A 16793-nucleotide genomic window follows, 5' to 3' on the forward strand; every position below is an offset into this window, starting at 1 on the left:
TTTTACTTGGTAACCAACAGGCTGCTGAGAGGTATTCTATGCCTGCCCTAAAAAGGGTCTTCTGGTCCCACTTTGATGGAACTGTTGAATATCAGCAAAACAAATAACATCAGAATTACCTGAACTAAGGACTTAAACCTCATCTGCAACATAAATATGACATGCTGGTGGGACAGGTATGTACCTCAGACACTACTCTTCTCTGGAACAGGGTTCGTATCCATGTAAAACAGAATTCTTCCCTAAATTAATTTGTAGCATATCATGGAGGAGTGACGGGGAATCAGAAATGTACCCCTGCTCTGGCACCTGTGTCTCTAATAGTTAGAACAGCCTGTAAATGCTTGACAACCTATGTTCAAGTCTACATATACCCCATAAAAATCCTGTAGTATCAACCTGCCAGATAAGTTTGGGAGCAAGGCTAGACTTTAAAAGTCCCCACAGGGGGTCATTAGCCTGGTAATAACTTATAAACCTATATGTGATTCAGAAGGCTGCTTGATAACATACCGGGCCAAGGGGTGTTCTTAGCTGGTGGTTCTATTGTCATGCACTTCTTCCTCATTCAAAAGAAAGATGTTAGCTAGTACATATTTTACACAGATGCTTTACTATCTGCTTACGAGTTAAGGCTTTCGGCCATTTTATATCTAAGCGAGTTGTCTGTACTGCTTGAGGATATCTGAGGAATGTGCTTCCATTGGCTCCTCCTATTGCTACAAACTTATAGCTGCAAACTTTCTAGGATCTTTTCTTAGTTTTGTACGTTATGATTAGTGCCCTGATGACTACTGTTTTATTTTCCCCAACAGGGAGACAGTTTAGGAAGAAAAGCATAGACATAAGGTCTGTGTATAGGAACATGCAATTGCAGTCTGCTCCTGTAATCTGCTTTTGACATACTTCTGCAGGAAGAACAAGAAAATCCTGCTGCCCATGGTGCATCATGTGGTAGTAGTGCATTCCTCTCTTTCTGAAGTAGGCATGGATCCTCAACCAAACCTATTCAAGGAGCAAAATGCTAGCCCTCTACACAGGGATGCAGATCTGTGAATCATGTGTTAAATAACACAGTGCTGCAGAGTGACACTACATGTGGTTACATACCAAATGCATGAGCATACAGAATACATGCTTTTTGCTAAATACAGTGTTAGTGGATTGAGTCAATATCTATGGATAGTGCAATATGCACTGGCATAGACACACAGACAGTGGTGATAACTGGGTTCATTGGCATAACTGTCTCACCTATTGGCCCTTAACAGCACAATGGTACTCATCATCACTGTTTTGCTCACCACCACTTACAATTGCATGGCACAGCTCCAGTGGCCGCGACTTGGTGAAAGTTGCTCTATAAATGTTGGAAACATTGGGAAGGACATGTCACAAGTTGCATGGGGTTCAAGGGCTATATTTGAGGCAGGAAAGCAGTACATAATTAAGATGTGAGGCTATACATAGCACTAAATACAGCTGATAACATTGTACCTATTTGAAGGAGGCAACCCCTATGATAATGTATATGTCACAGAGAGCCATAGTCCCCCACTAACTGATACATTTTGCCCACAGATGTACTGGCATGGCAAGTTAAGGGATACAATTCCTGAAAACGTTCACTAGTTAGGAGAATGAAGTGCTACAGCAAGCCATTTCTACACCTAGCAAACGTTTCCTTGGTAAATGTACCATAACGAGCATTATCAGGACCAGATTTGCAAGGATGCTGTGGACAGTCATACTATGGTTCTACAGCAAGTGCAACTAAAGGTTGCTGTCATGTTAATTCATGTAAAGGACATAGCATGGGACACTGCTACAGATAGGTTCCCAGCCCTGAGACAAGCACAATAGCACTAATGCATATGCACAGCACACTACATTATGGTAGCAATTTACAGAAAGTTGCTCTAACCATCCAGATTAGCATAACTATCACAGTAAAAGGCCCACATTTGCAGGATATATAGTGTCCAAATAGCTTTGCATGAGAATGCCTTAAATGATCAGCTGTAAAAACAGAGCTTTGTCTAATACAATTTCAGACTTTAAAGATAGGCACATAGGAAAATGACAAGATGCCTGGTAATATACCTTCACATTGTACTCAACATGCATAGTGGATGGAAGCAACAGGGACAACTAAGGTGAAGTATGTCAATGCATTTTAAGGATGGAACAGGGTGTGCAGATCACTACAGAAAGTAATTACAGTGATACAGAAAGGGTGAGATGATATCATGCCTTTGCTGCAGTGTGTGGATGAAAATGGGGGAAATAATCACAGCACTACAGGGGACAGCTAAATGAACTAAACGAGGGACTGGACCACTGCAGCTACATATAAGATATCCACGAAAAGCAATGCATATAAACTGACTGACGTGCAACCTGCAGGTATACAGAACTTGCCATGGGCCCACAACAGAGGCAATGACTGGAAATATCCTTTCAGCTTCCTTGCTCAGGAATTCTGTACAAAGTCAAAAATAATAGGGGGAAAAAGGCCCAAAACAAGGGACAGTTTTTAAATAGTACGATAGTTTTAAAAGTAATCTTATCCAAAAAGCTCTGGTAAGTATAATTCCATTTTCCATGCATGTTTTGACTTTTGTAAACTGCTTCTTTTTTAACAAGAAACATCTTTATTACATTATCACTTATGACATAAGTAATTGTACATTTATATAAATGAAAAACAAACCATACTGACATATTTTCAGTTGCAAACATACATCACTTATAATCTTCTATACAGACATTGTCAGGCAAAAATTGCATAGCTTGTTCAATTTCTGCCTTCCTTTAAACCTCATTCCTCCTCCAAAACATTTTCCTGCATTTATTTTTCCCACAATTCCATTTTTTCTATGTAATTTGCTCCTGCCCTTTTCTAAACATCCCAAATCCAGTTATTTTATGTCTGTTACTATAGTCACTACTTCTTGTACATCTGGTTGTTGTAAACTGCTCTGGAAACTAAATGTTGTAGCATATTTTGCATCTGTGAATATGTGTATATTTTATAGCGTATCCTTGTATCTATAAATATGTACTGTTCATTTCTTATGTGATCCTATTCACCAGGGATGTGGCTGCAAATGGTCCAGTGATATAAGTGCACTGACCCGGTAAACAAATATAAATAAATAATAAAGAAGTTAATAGAGCAACACATTTTGCATTACTGTAAATTTACTGAAAAATAAGAAGCATGAAACTGTAATGTTTGACATTTTTTTTCCAGTTTAATCTTTAGTAATTTACTAAAATAGCAAAAACTGTATGAGAGGTATGCCTGGAAAAGCTCCATACCAAGAAGAATGTGGTGCTAACTGCAGGCTCTTTGTGCACACTGCATTCACACCCTGGGTAACACTGACACAAGGCTTAATGGGACAGACATGGCAAATAGTGGTACAGGACATCAATACTGCTGAAAGCCATAATAGATCTCTTCAACACATGCAGTAAAGGGTAACCAATATGATACTTAATCCAGCAACAATGAGGCCATTACTGAGGGCTGGAACACTAGGAGAATGTGTTTTCTTGGTTATGTTAAATATGAGTATTTAAGAGAAGGACAAAGAGGGGGTGCTTTGTAAGTAGTTCATGATAGAAAACAAAATCATTTCTTGCCTTAGCTGATAATAAATATGACTGTTTATCTCTTGATATTTACAATGTTTTCTTAGATAAACCTTATGGATCATATTAAGTTACTGCAGCTCCAATCTCAATAAAACATCTCACTGGTATTTTCTCAGGAATTTATATGAGATCACAAGTGTTGGTGATATTGTCCTCCTGGGACCCTTTAATTACCCTGACATTAATAGGAATACTCCATTTACTAAAAGTAGTTATTTGAGAGTTTTTAAGTATACTTTTGTAGCATGGACTTCAACAACTAATGCATGAAAACACTAGAAGTAACAACATTTTAGGCATTATATAGCAAGTTATGGCTGCTACAAATTACTCGCAAACTGCTGTTGATATTGTATCCATTTATTGTCCTTTGCATTGACTTAGTGGTCTGTCCTGGGTAGTGTAGCATTGATAAGGAACAGAAATAATGAACAAGTAGTGTAGCATTGATAAGTGACAGAAATAATGAATATTAACTGAGCCCTTAAGGCAGATATATAGGGAAGAGTGCTGCTGTTTGCTAATACTAAAAGGTGCACGTGGACTTGTTTGATAATCATGTATACTGAATGTCTGAATGCATTATCTCAGTTTTTGGTATAGTACTAATAATCATATCCCCTCTCTAGGTGTTCCTACCTCACCTCCCGCTGGAAGTCTTGTAAAAGCATATAGGGTCATTCCGGGAATAACAAGAAGTACGGAAGCCTTTCCCCACCACGGAACTTGTTTTAATAAGGTGTTCCTACCTCCCCTCCCCCTGAAAGGCTTGTAAAAGCATATAGGGTCATTCCGGGAATAACAAGTACGAAAGACTTTCCCCACCACGGAACTTGTTTTAATAAGGTGTTCCTACCTCACCTCTCCCTGAAAGGCTTGTAAAAGCATATAGGGTCATTCCAGGAATAACAACAAGTACGGAAGTCTTACCCTACCATGGAATTTGTTTTAATAAGGTGTTCCTATGTCACCTCCCCCTGAAAGGCTTGTAAAAGCATATAGGGTCATTCTGGGACTAACAACAAGTACGGAAGACTTTCCCCACCATGGAACTTGTTTTAATAAGGTGTTCCTACCTCCCTTCCCACTGAAAGGTTTGTAAAAGCATATAGGGTCATTCTGGGAATAACAACAAGTATGGAACACTTTCCCCACCACAGAACTTGTTTTAACAGGGTCAGTATTCACTAAAATACCTTCCCATCTGTAAACCTAACAAACTGGGTCCAAAAAAGCACTGGTGAATGTTCCCATAACTCCTGCTTGTAATCTGTTTATGTTGATAAGCTTTAGGTCGGAAGGGTTAGACTTTCCTGTAGCCTTCTTTCTTTCCCAATTAAGGTAAAAACAGTATGCTTTTTACTGTTCAACATATGAGCGCAGTGTGCTCTGTACCTCCAAACAGTGCATTTCACAATAAACTAAGTGAAACAAGCGTGCTACAAAAGGGAATTAGGAAACAGGCTCTCTGCATTGTAAATTGAGAAGCAGGCAGGGAACTGTGTAGTTTTTAAGAGTAGGGCTTAGGAACAGAGTATTAGGCATATAAAAAGAAACAAAAAGCATGCTTGTAACTCATACCTGCACATGCTGCCTCTAGGCATCTGCTTTACTGGATTAGCCCCGCTCCACTCGCTTCACTCACTCCACGCCCTACCCTGCCCCCATATCTCACCTCACCCAGTAGTGCTATGTTTATAGTACCACTGGCATGCCCCCTTAATTAGCTAACCAATTGCATGTGCTCCTAGAACCCAGCAAACTCCTAGCACAATAATACACCCTCCATCCACCCCACTATCCATATTAACCCACCCATAGCTATTCTATTCTCTCTAATCTTTTATCCACCACATACACTCAATACAGCCCTTACCCTAGTAATTTACTATGACTACAGCTAAAACACTAATGCTACTACCCTTAGTACCCCTGCTATTCATTCCTCATCACCTAAGCTCCTATGAATGTGTACAGCATCTTGAAATCCAATATCTAAACTCTTAGACACCAACCCAGCATTTAATAAGTTCATCCACCACATAACCACCTCCTCTCCTAATTCCTCGCACCCCAATTACCATCACCCAACTAAATACCGCTACATCAGCTTAAAAACCAAAAGCTACGAAAAAATCATAAACAAATTTTTAAGACTCATAAGCAACCTAAAAATTAATCTTATGAAGGATGGAGACATCCAGCCCAACCCTGGCCCATCCATAACAGTAGACACAAACACATCATCTAACAACCCAGTGTGTACTACCCAGATTGATAGACTTCCAAAATCATTTCTGGTCTGTCATCTCAACATCAGAAGCCTAAGCAACAAGATCCATAGCCTAAATGGACTCTTAGCTGTTTACTTCCCTGATATCCTCTGCCTCACAGAAACCTGGCTAAAACCAATAACCAAAGATAACGAAATAACCCTCCCACAGTACAACATCCTTAGACTGGACTGGATCTCCAGGAAAGGTGGTGGGGTAGCTGTACTATACAAGTCTACCCTAACAATAATAATTGACACCCAACAGTCACCCCAGTTTGGCAATGCAGAAATTCTCATCGCCAAACTAATATTAAACAAAAATAAATGCAGATACATTGTCTGCATTTATATTCCACCTGGCAAGAATGATAATACTCTATAAAATATCTTACACTGGCTAGCTTCTAATTATCCGCAAGAAACCATTGTCTTGGGGGACTTTAACATTGATTGGAACACCTGTTCCTCTGAAACTCCCTCCACCCATTTAAACCTCCACGAGTTTGCTCAGATCATTGCCACCCCCACCAGATTTGACAAAAATAGAGTCAAAGATAGTGTCCTTGATTGGATACTTATTAACAGCAGGTACATTATCCGATGATCTAAGTGATCACTGCCTTACCTATATTATTAGGCTCAAAGCTGACATTCCCAACCAGCCCACCTACAAAACTATAAGAAATGTCAGGAACTTGAACCTTGACAACTTCCGAAATGAACTCAAAGCATGTAATTGGAATGTCTTGAAACAACTCCCATTACAAGAAGCAGTTGAGTACTTCAATACCAGATTTTTGGCTATCCTTAGCCACCATGCTCATACCTGTACCATCTGTGTAAAAGCTACAGTTACACCGTGGCTATCTAAAGAAACAAAAAACAAAATTAAACTAAGAAACAACGCCTGGGCCAGGTGGCATGTTACCAAAGCCCCTATGGACCAAGTAAGATACCGGCAACTAAGGAACCAGACCAAAAAATCTGGCATTATAGACAAAAAAAAATCACTACACCCTCCTACAACAAAAATATCAGCTAAAACCTCAAAAGTTCTGAGCTGGTATTAACAATCTTCTCCACCCAGGCCGATCCACCACTCCTACCCCATCAGCTGCCCTTGATAAATCCCCTGTAGAAATTGCAAACAGCTTCAACTCCTTCTTTACTGAAACTATCCAGTCTCTAGCTACCCATCTCACTCCATTGGACACAAACACCAGCTCTGGCACATCTAGCCCTGATCCACCCAGTACCCAACCCACCTTTACCTTTCAAACTGTACCTACCAATCTGATCCAGACCTTACTCAAAAAGCTAAAACCTACTACACTAGCTGCCGACCACCTCCCAGCTGAATATCTTCAAAAATCAGCTGATACCATAGCACTTCCCATTTCTATTCTGATCAACAGATCCATCTCAGAAGGATCCATCCCAGCAATATGGAAAATATCACATGTTATACCTCACCATAAAGGAGGAAGATCCACAGAATTATCTAAGTTTAGACCTATAGCCATTCTTTCACCACTAACTAAAATCATGGTAAGACGCATGCACAAACAAATCATGCACTTTCTTATTCAAAACAGAAAGCTCGCCGACTCTTAGCATGGCTTTAGGCCATTCCACAGTACCACCGCGGCTCTTCTATCTTTCTCTAATATCATCAATCTTCATCATAACAACAACAAACTATCTTCAGCACTCTTCCTCGATCTCTCAAAAGCTTTCGATATGGTCAACCATCAGCTACTGCTCAATACCCTACAAACCATCGGTTTAGACCAACATGTGATACAATGGTTTCACTCCTACCTAAATGGTAGACAGCAGGCTGTCTTATGGCAGAGCAAGCTGTCATCCCAACTTCCTCTAACCCTAGGTGTCCCACAAGGGTCCATACTAGGTCCCCTTCTTTTCTCTATCTTTATCAGTGATCTGCACACCACCACCCCAGGAGCCACCTGCATCCAATATGCAGATGACTCTATGCTAATATGCTCCGCCTCCTCTCCTGCACAACTTCTAACCCTCACCCAGACCACTTTCAGCACAGTAGAAACATGGCTAGCTAATCTCTGCCTGCTTCTAAATCCTAACAAAACCAAGCTGCTACTTTTCTCCCCTAACCGTAGAATTTCTCCTCCTTCCTTCAACATCAAATCTAGCAATAACACCATTATCTGCCCTGATTGCCATACAAAGCTTCTAAGTGAAATAATAGACAACAACCTTAAATTTGATAAACATGTCAATCACACTATTAAGTCCGACAACAAAAACTTGGCTCCCTGTACAGAGCCAAACCATTTCTCACCCCCCTAGCTAGGGTAGCTATTGCAAGATAACACCTCCTCTCTACCCTTATGTATGCCTACTCTGTACTCACCAACCTATCCAAAACTGATCTCAACAAATTATAAGGATGTTCAATCATATAGCCAAGTTTGCTACTGGCATGGCTTTTAGGACCCACCATTGCCAGAACCTCAAAGCACTGGGATGGCTAGCGTATCCTACCCTTCTACAGTTCAACCAGCTTATAATAGTGCATAAAATACTCCATCAACCTGATAACACCCCTGCCCTCAAAAATATTCTCACCCCTCATAGTGCTCCCAGGCCATTACGCTCAGCTGATAAATTAGAAGTTATGTACCTACCATAACGTTCCATGTTAGTTGTCTTCTTCTCGCCTTCTTTCTTGCTGGATGGGTTCGGAGCCGAACCTCGGCTCCGACTCGGCCACTCTAAAAGCTTGAGAGCTAGTTCCACCGGCTTGAGGCTCCCCTATATCCCACAATGCAAGGCGGTAACTCCTCAGATCTCGTTTGAAAGCTAGGCCAAGCAAGAAAAAACTCCATAACATGGAGAAAGGTAACCCACCTCTATAAGGCTGAGTGTGAGGTGTCCTAAACCTAACATAGGAATATATAGAGGTGGTAGCATGGGAGAAAGATAAAGAGGTCACAAGACAATCTCCTCTAGGTCTGTCCAGGCTAGGGGGAAGGAGGGTGGGACGCAAGAAAGAAGGCGAGAAGAAGACAACTAACATGCAATGTTATGGTAGGTACATAACTTCTAAATGTTAAGTTGTCTATCTCGCCTTCATTCTTGCTGGATGGGACCGCGTCCCTAGCACCTTGTCCCGGGTGGCCTATCAGAACAGACTCTTGAGTACAGTGGAACCAAAGTTGTCTCGGCTTCTAGAGGCTAAGTCCAACTTATAATGAGATATGAAGGTATGGGGAGAAGCCCAAGCAGCTGCAGAACAAATCGAATCAATAGGCAGTCTGTCTTGAAAGGCTATAGATGTGGCTAAAGCTCTAGTCGAATGAGCCCTGGGTTTGGATGACAGCTGTTGATGTCTGATCTCATAAACAAGGGTAATCAATGAAGTAAGCCATCTCGAGAGAGACACCTTAGAAACTGGAAGGCCCATTCTACCTTCTGCATAGGACACAAACAGTTGATTGGACTTCCTGGATTGTTTGGTCCTGTCTAAATAGTACCTAAGTTGGTGATGAACGTCCAAGCTGTGTAATCTCTGTTCTGATCTGTTCGAATAGTTAGGGAAGAAAACTGGAAGATCAATGGTTTGATTCAAATTTGCTGGTGAAGCTATCTTAGGTAAAAAGGACGGGTTAATACGTAAGGAAACCCTGTCCTTATGAAACAATAGATAAGGTGGTCGACTACACAGAGCATGGAGTTCAGAAACTCTTCGAGATGAAGTGATAGCTACCAGAAAGAGTGTTTTCCAAGATAGTAACTTCATTGAGCATGAAGCCACGGGTTCAAAGGGGGAAAGAATTAAGGATGCCAGAACCAAGTTGAGATCCCACTGAGGAGGAGGATCCCTGGTAGGTGGTTTGAGGAGAAAAACTCCCTTTAGAAAAGCTTTGCAGAGCTTGTGAGACATAATGGAAGACTCTGAAACGCCGACATGAAAGTTTGATATAGCCGCCAATTGAACTTGATGGTTGACGGAGACGAACCTGAGTGGAAAAGTTCGGCTAGAAAATCCAAAACAGACTGAATAGAAGCAGTGAAAGGATCAATATCCTTTGACTGTGCCCAACAGGAAAAATGTTTCCACTTACTATTATAAATCTTCCGAGTGGAGGATTTATGAGAGGCTACCAAAATATCGTGAACTGAGTGAGATATTAGAGGAAGCCTGGCTAAAGTTGGAATTGGAGATACCACGCTGTGAGGTTCAGTGAAGGGAGGGAGCGGTGCAACTGACCCGACTGATGAGTCAAGAGGTCTGGAACTGGGTCCAGATGCCAGGGTTGCTCCAACAGATAACGGTGAAGAAATGGGAACCAAACCTGTCGAGGCCAGTAAGGAGCAATGAGGATCATGGAAGCTTTCTGAGCGATGGCTTTCTGAATTAGTTGAGATATCAGTGAGAAGGGTGGAAAGGCATACAGAAGTCCCCGGGGCCAATCGTGGACTAGAGCGTCTCTGCTGGGGTGGCCTGGTTGGGGAAAGAGGGTGAAGAAATCATCGCACTTGCTGTTTTGGGGAGTAGCAAAAAGGTCGCAGCAAGGCCGGCCCCACTTTTGAAAAACTTTCTCCAACACTGAATTCTTCAGAGACCACTCGTGAGGCATGAGAATAGCTCTGCTCAATTTGTCTGCAATCACATTGGACTTCCCGGGAATGTGCGTTGCTAACAGAAACCGCTGAGAAGAAATTGCCCATTGCCACAGTCTGAGTGCCTCTCGACATAGGGGGTAAGATCTGGTTCCGCCTTGTTTGTTGATGTACTACACTACAGACATATTGTCTGTCTGAATTGCTATAGTTCCCTTGGGAAGAGAGTCTTGTAAGGCTTGCAACGCTAGAAACACTGCTCTCATCTCTAGGACATTTATGTGCAAGTGGCACTCGAAAGGTTGCCACATGCCTTGGACCGTCCTGCCCTGTTAATGCCCCCCCACCCGATCAGGGAGGCGTCCGTTGTCACTGTAGCAACCGGAGGAGGAGGAACAAAAGGTCTCCCTAGGAAGAGCTGGGGAGATGGGATCCACCAAGAGAGATGATTCTTGCACGATTGTGTTATCCGAATAGGATGGGACATTGGAAGTTGTTGGAAAGACCATTGTGTGAAGAGCATCCATTGTAAGATTCTCATGTGGAAGCGAGCTAATGGTAGGAGAGGGATGGCCGCCGCCATTATCCCTAAGACCTTCAGGATCAGTCTGGCTTTGACTTTGTTGCTCTGCAAGACAAGAGAGACTTGTCTGTGTATGTCTGCTATTCTCTGCTCTGTGAGTCTGGCTGACATGTTGACTGTGTCTAGATTTGCGCCTATGAAGGTAATAACACGACAAGGCAACAAAACAGACTTTTCGTAATTTATTGAAATGCCTAGTGTTTGACATGTGTGTAAGGTGTAGTCTCTGGCAAGAAGGAGAAGATGCTTGGTGGGGGCTGTTAGGAGCCAGTCTAAATATGGAAACACCTGGAATCCTTGTTGTCTCAGCTGAGAGGCGACCACTGCCATGCATTTGGTAAACACTCGGGGGGGGCTGTAGTGAGACCAAAGGGCAGGGCCCTGAACTGAAAATGACTGGTTCCCAGCCTGAAGCGGAGGAATCTCCTGGAGCGTCGGTTCATTCTGATGTGATAGTACGCATCCTGGAGATCTATAGAGCACATCCAGTTGTCCCGCCCCAAAAGGGGCAGAATGGACTGCAGTGTGACCATCTGAAATTTTGTTTTCTTGACAAACTTGTTCAAGTTGCTGAGATCCAAAATAGGTCTCCAGTCCCCTGTTTTCTTTGGAACCAAAAAGAATTTGGAGTAGATTCCGGATCCTTGTTGGTCTGCTGTAACTGGTTGAATAGCTCTTTTTGCTAGCAGCTTTGAAATTTCTAATGCTGCTTGCTCCCTTTGACTGGGTGGAACGTCTGGAAGGGATTTTCCGGACTGCTTTGGAATGCGAAAGAAAGGGATTTTGTAGCCTTTGGAAATGATAGACTGTACCCATTTGTCTTGAGTAAGGGAAAGCCAGGCTTCTGGGTACAGAGATAATCTTCCCCCGACTGCATCCGAAGGTGGACAGTCGGGCAACACCTCAGGGATGCTGGAAGGGCTTGTCAGAGAAGGATTCTCAACTGCCCTGATTCTGCGGGCCCCCTCTGCCTCTAGGACGGTGTCTATTATTATTGTTCCCCCCTCTGTCTCTAGGGGGGAACCAACTCTGTGCGTCAGGCAAAACCCCTTGTGGTTGTTTGCGGAACCACATCTTTCCCCCCTTCTGGCCTTTGGGGTAAGGCCTAGAAGGAGTAGAAAAACGGACTCTGACGGCAGAGAGAGTCTTGCTATCAGTCTCGCACCTAGTCAGGGTTTCCTTCACTTGAGGACCAAAGAGGGATGATCCATCAAAAGGGGAGTTAGTGAAGGACGCCTTGAAAGGGTCCGCAAAGTTACACAGCCGCATCCAGGCGTGCCGACGTAACACCACACCTGTACCTGCCACTCTACTCGCCCCATCCGCCACGTATGAAAGGAGGCGCATGGAGGAGTTAGCTATTGAGTTGAGGGTCGCTAGCTGAGAGTTCATCCTGTCCTGAAAACCCACAGCTGTTGGATCCTTTAACATTTCACTCGCTTCCTTGAGCAAATCTCTTTGGAGACGAGTGAAATGACACAGGTAATTCAGCGAGCGCATAGAAAAGGTCGCTGACGAGAACATCCGCTTCCCGTACCTGTCCATAGTCCTAGACTCCTTGTTAGGAGGATGAACAGGCACTGAAGGATCAGCAAGCTCCTTCTTGGTGGCTGCAGCCACCACCATAGCATCAACAGAGACGCCTTTGGTCAAGAATTCTTTGTCTTTGGAGGCAGTGATAAATTTTGATGGTCTCCTAGGGGTAGGTTCCACTGAGTCAGGAGCCGTCCAGACCTTCCTCGCCACCACTTCCATGAGGGGGTCAAAGAGAGGAGACACCCAGGAGGTGGAAGGGCGAGAGCCAAATGCCTCAAGATACACTGATTCATCCTCTGAAGGGTTGAGGGCTGGCCAATTCCCCCTCTGTTTTAAGATTTCGAGGATGTCTGCGAATGAGACATCTTCAGAGGGGGAACGAGGGGAACCTTCAGAATCCTCTAAATCAGTGTCAGAGGTGACAGACTCAGGGGAGTCGATGTGCTTCCTCTTGCACTGCTTCTTCCTAGGGGGCTCTCCTACCGGGTCAGGAGAGGCCTCGGAAGAGGAGGAGATCCCCACTGGGGATACTTGAGGAGCTGGCTCTCTACGATCCGGGATGAAAGAGTGAGAAGAAATCACCGCAGGCACCGTGGAGGGAGGGGCAGATGGAGCCGACTGTGGGGTTGAACCAGGTTCCAACACGCTCCTCATGACCTCGAAGGTACCCCTGTCAGGCAGAGCCAGAGGTCTCCGCTCCAAAAAGCTGAAAACCTCCCTCAGCACCGACAGTGATGGCTCCGAGGTCGATGTCGGAGCCGAACTCACCAGCGCCGAAGCACCGAGAGGGAGAGCGGGGTCGGACAAGGGTCCGATGCCACTGGCCCCCTCGGAGCCAATGAGGGAAGTCCGGCGCCGAGATTCTTCCAAAGAAGACATCGGAGCAGACGGCACCGAAGACAAAGGTATTGGTTCCGACGCACCCACAGTCTCGGGTCCGAGCTGCCCCGGCTCCAAACTCAAGAGAGTCAGAGGAGGAACATTCTGAGTGACAGGATTAGCCATCGACTGTTGAGTCGGGCTCTGAAGCATTTGGGCCAGTACCTCGGACAACAATGGAGATGCTGGAGCCAAATGAACGGAGCCGATAGATGGTGACCTGGACCTCTTTCTAGAAGTCGGTTCTGATAACCTTATCGGAGCCGACTCAGCAGTGATTACCTCGGCTCCGGCTGGAGCCAAGGGAACAGTGGGAACATATGTTCGAGAATCATCGGCTCCAGCCGGAGCCGATGTTCGAACAGGTTTCGAAGCCCCCGAAGACGATTCAGATACAGGAGCCGATGGTCTGGTAGGCTTGGAGGGTTTCCCCGAAGATTGAGTCGGGGGACCCTCAGGCTTCAATAAGCCCCTTAAAATAAGCTTATTTTTTCGCTCCTGCAGGACTCTAGGGCTGAAACCATGGCAAACAGCACATGAGTCCTGCAGGTGCAAAGGTCCCAGGCAGTATACACAAGAAGTGTGACCGTCTGTCAGAGACATCTTCTGACAGCACGAGTCACACTTCTTAAAGCCTAAGACCTTCGATTCTTTAGACATTTCTAAAGAAGGTAGTGTAATCACTCACACTGACACACACACAGATTACACTAATAGAAATTAAATTAAATTAAACTAAATTAAACTAAAATAATTCCCTACAGAAAAAACACAGTCACTCCAACTACTAGGAAGGGAGGGACGGGGCCTAAAGGCCTAAGGGAAGAACTCTTGAAAGTTCTTGGAAAAAAGGGGGAGAATTTAAAAGGGAATGATAAGAAAACTACCTAATTAAGTAAATAATATAGAAAAACTAACTTAAAGGGGGTCTATCTTAGTTAACTTTGTTTAAATCAACTAACCTGAAGAGCCGGTTGGAAGAGCACCTCGATCGCTATAGCGGCAAACAAGATCTGAGGAGTTACCGCCTTGCGTTGTGGGATATAGGGGAGCCTCGAGCTGGTGGAACTAGCTCTCGAGCTTTTAGAGTGGCCGAGTCGGAGCCGAGGTTCGGCTCCGAACCCATCCAGCAAGAATGAAGGCGAGATAGACAACTTAACATCTAATGATACTGACTCAAAAATCCAACAACTCTGCAGGCGATGCTATATTTGCCAACTCAACCAGTAAATTCTGGAATCTACTCCCTACTACTATTACCAAGGAAACCTCACTACCCCTATTTAAAAGAGAACTCAGAAATACCTCACATCTCATTGGCTGTGCTCTTGTTCTAAACCTGACTAACAACTTCACTAATACATGTCTTGCTACCCAACCTGCTGTTTAGCCAAGTATCTATGTCTCATAGCATTTGAATATCTAAGCATTGTGAATTATGAGATCTGATTATATTCTATGTTCAGATTTTCTGATAAGTCTTTGCCAATCAGATGTAAGTCTGCACATTGTGTATATTGATATCTGCTTGTATTCTTTGTTTTTATATTTCTAAACATGTCTGCCTGAGTTTATCACTCAGTGATGTATGTACTGTCTCTTTTTTGGTATGTGGAGCTTTTCTCCCCGGGCCTCCGCTGAAAATGGACAGATATCCAGTCGGACTATCCCGGTCAACAAATGTAAAATAAATAAAAATAAATAAATAAATTATAGCAACAAATACAGCCACCAAAGTCAATGATGTTTCCAAAGTCCCAGCCTCAGATATATCTGATCATCACTACTTTTTAGCTTTAAGGTTTTTCACACAAACAGACAAAACTTCAAGAAATATAATTTTAATAAAGTTAATTATAATGTATTGCATATGTTACTGGATAATGCTGACTGGGCATCTGAAAGTGTTTCCTTCAATAGTAATTATGCCTACTATAAATTTGAGTATATACTAAAACAGAGTATAGAATCCACTGCTAATGAGAAGCTGATTAGTTCTAATGCTCCTCTCCCTTATAGACAATCTTCCAGCCTGAAATGATTACATAAAGAAAGAAAGAAAATAGTTTTCAGAATTTGCAAGACATTTCTTTGCCCTTATAAAAAAGATTAAACTGGATAATCAAATCTCTAAAATTTCAAATTGTCAAGCTTTAATACTCTTACAAAAGAAAAAAAAACTTGATTAGTGACTCATCCAACAAGAAAAAATTCTATAGGTATATTAATAAAAATTCTAGACAACGTTATATTATTTCACTAATTAAAGTAAATAACTCATTTATAAAAGATTATAAGTTAATAGGTAATTAAATTAACCAATCATTTACGAGGGCATGCTCATCAGTTAACAAGCCTGGAGTTGTGATGAAAAATAGCAACAGGATGTTTCCTCCATGTTATATTTTCACTAATAACATCATAAAGAAAGCATTACATGAAATTAAAAAATCAACATAAATGAGGCCTAATATGACTCTGCCAATAGTTATAAGTAATATAAGTGATACCATTATACCAAAGATAAGAGTGATATTTGATAACTTGCTATATTGTGGAAGAGTTCCCAGTTCCTGGGAAATTCTGCATGTCACACCAATTTATAAAAAGGGTAGCAGGGGTGATGTGAAATGTTATCAACCCATATGCCTAACATCTATTATATAAATGTTTTGAGAAGTGCATTTCTAAACTTATATACAGTAATGGTAATCTTGAAATGTAAGAACTATTTCAACACAGTTTTTAAAAGGGTAAAACTATACTTAGAAATCACTGAATTCTACAAAAGCACATTTCAAGTATTAGATGTGGGAATCTTGTAGGGTATAGTGTATTTGGGTATAGCAAAGGCATTTGACTCCCTCCCCATCAGGTGATAGTGAATGCTATGACTAAAGTTGGTATTAACCCCTACATTGGGAGAAGGATACTGTCTAGGCTTACTGATAGAACACAATGAATTATAATTCAAGGTAAAAAAATCTGATCCCATTCCAGTCAGTACTGGTGTTCCCCAGGGATCAGTGATGGGTCTCTTTCTGTTCAACATTCTCTTTCATTTGATTAGTAAATAGCTGATGAGTTAAAGATTGTTTTTTTTTTTTTAATCACTATCAAAGACATGTTAACTATTAATATCTATCAATCTGCTATATCTCTGGGCTGAGTCTACTAGCTTAAGATTTAGTGCAAAATGTTTGGTAATGTACTTTGGTAAGCCTCGGATTAACCACCTCATGTATCATT

The sequence above is a fragment of the Protopterus annectens genome, chromosome 5.part0 (assembly GCF_019279795.1).
Source record: "Protopterus annectens isolate FY-2018-M chromosome 5.part0, PAN1.0, whole genome shotgun sequence".
Classification (NCBI taxonomy): Eukaryota; Metazoa; Chordata; order Ceratodontiformes; family Protopteridae; genus Protopterus; species Protopterus annectens.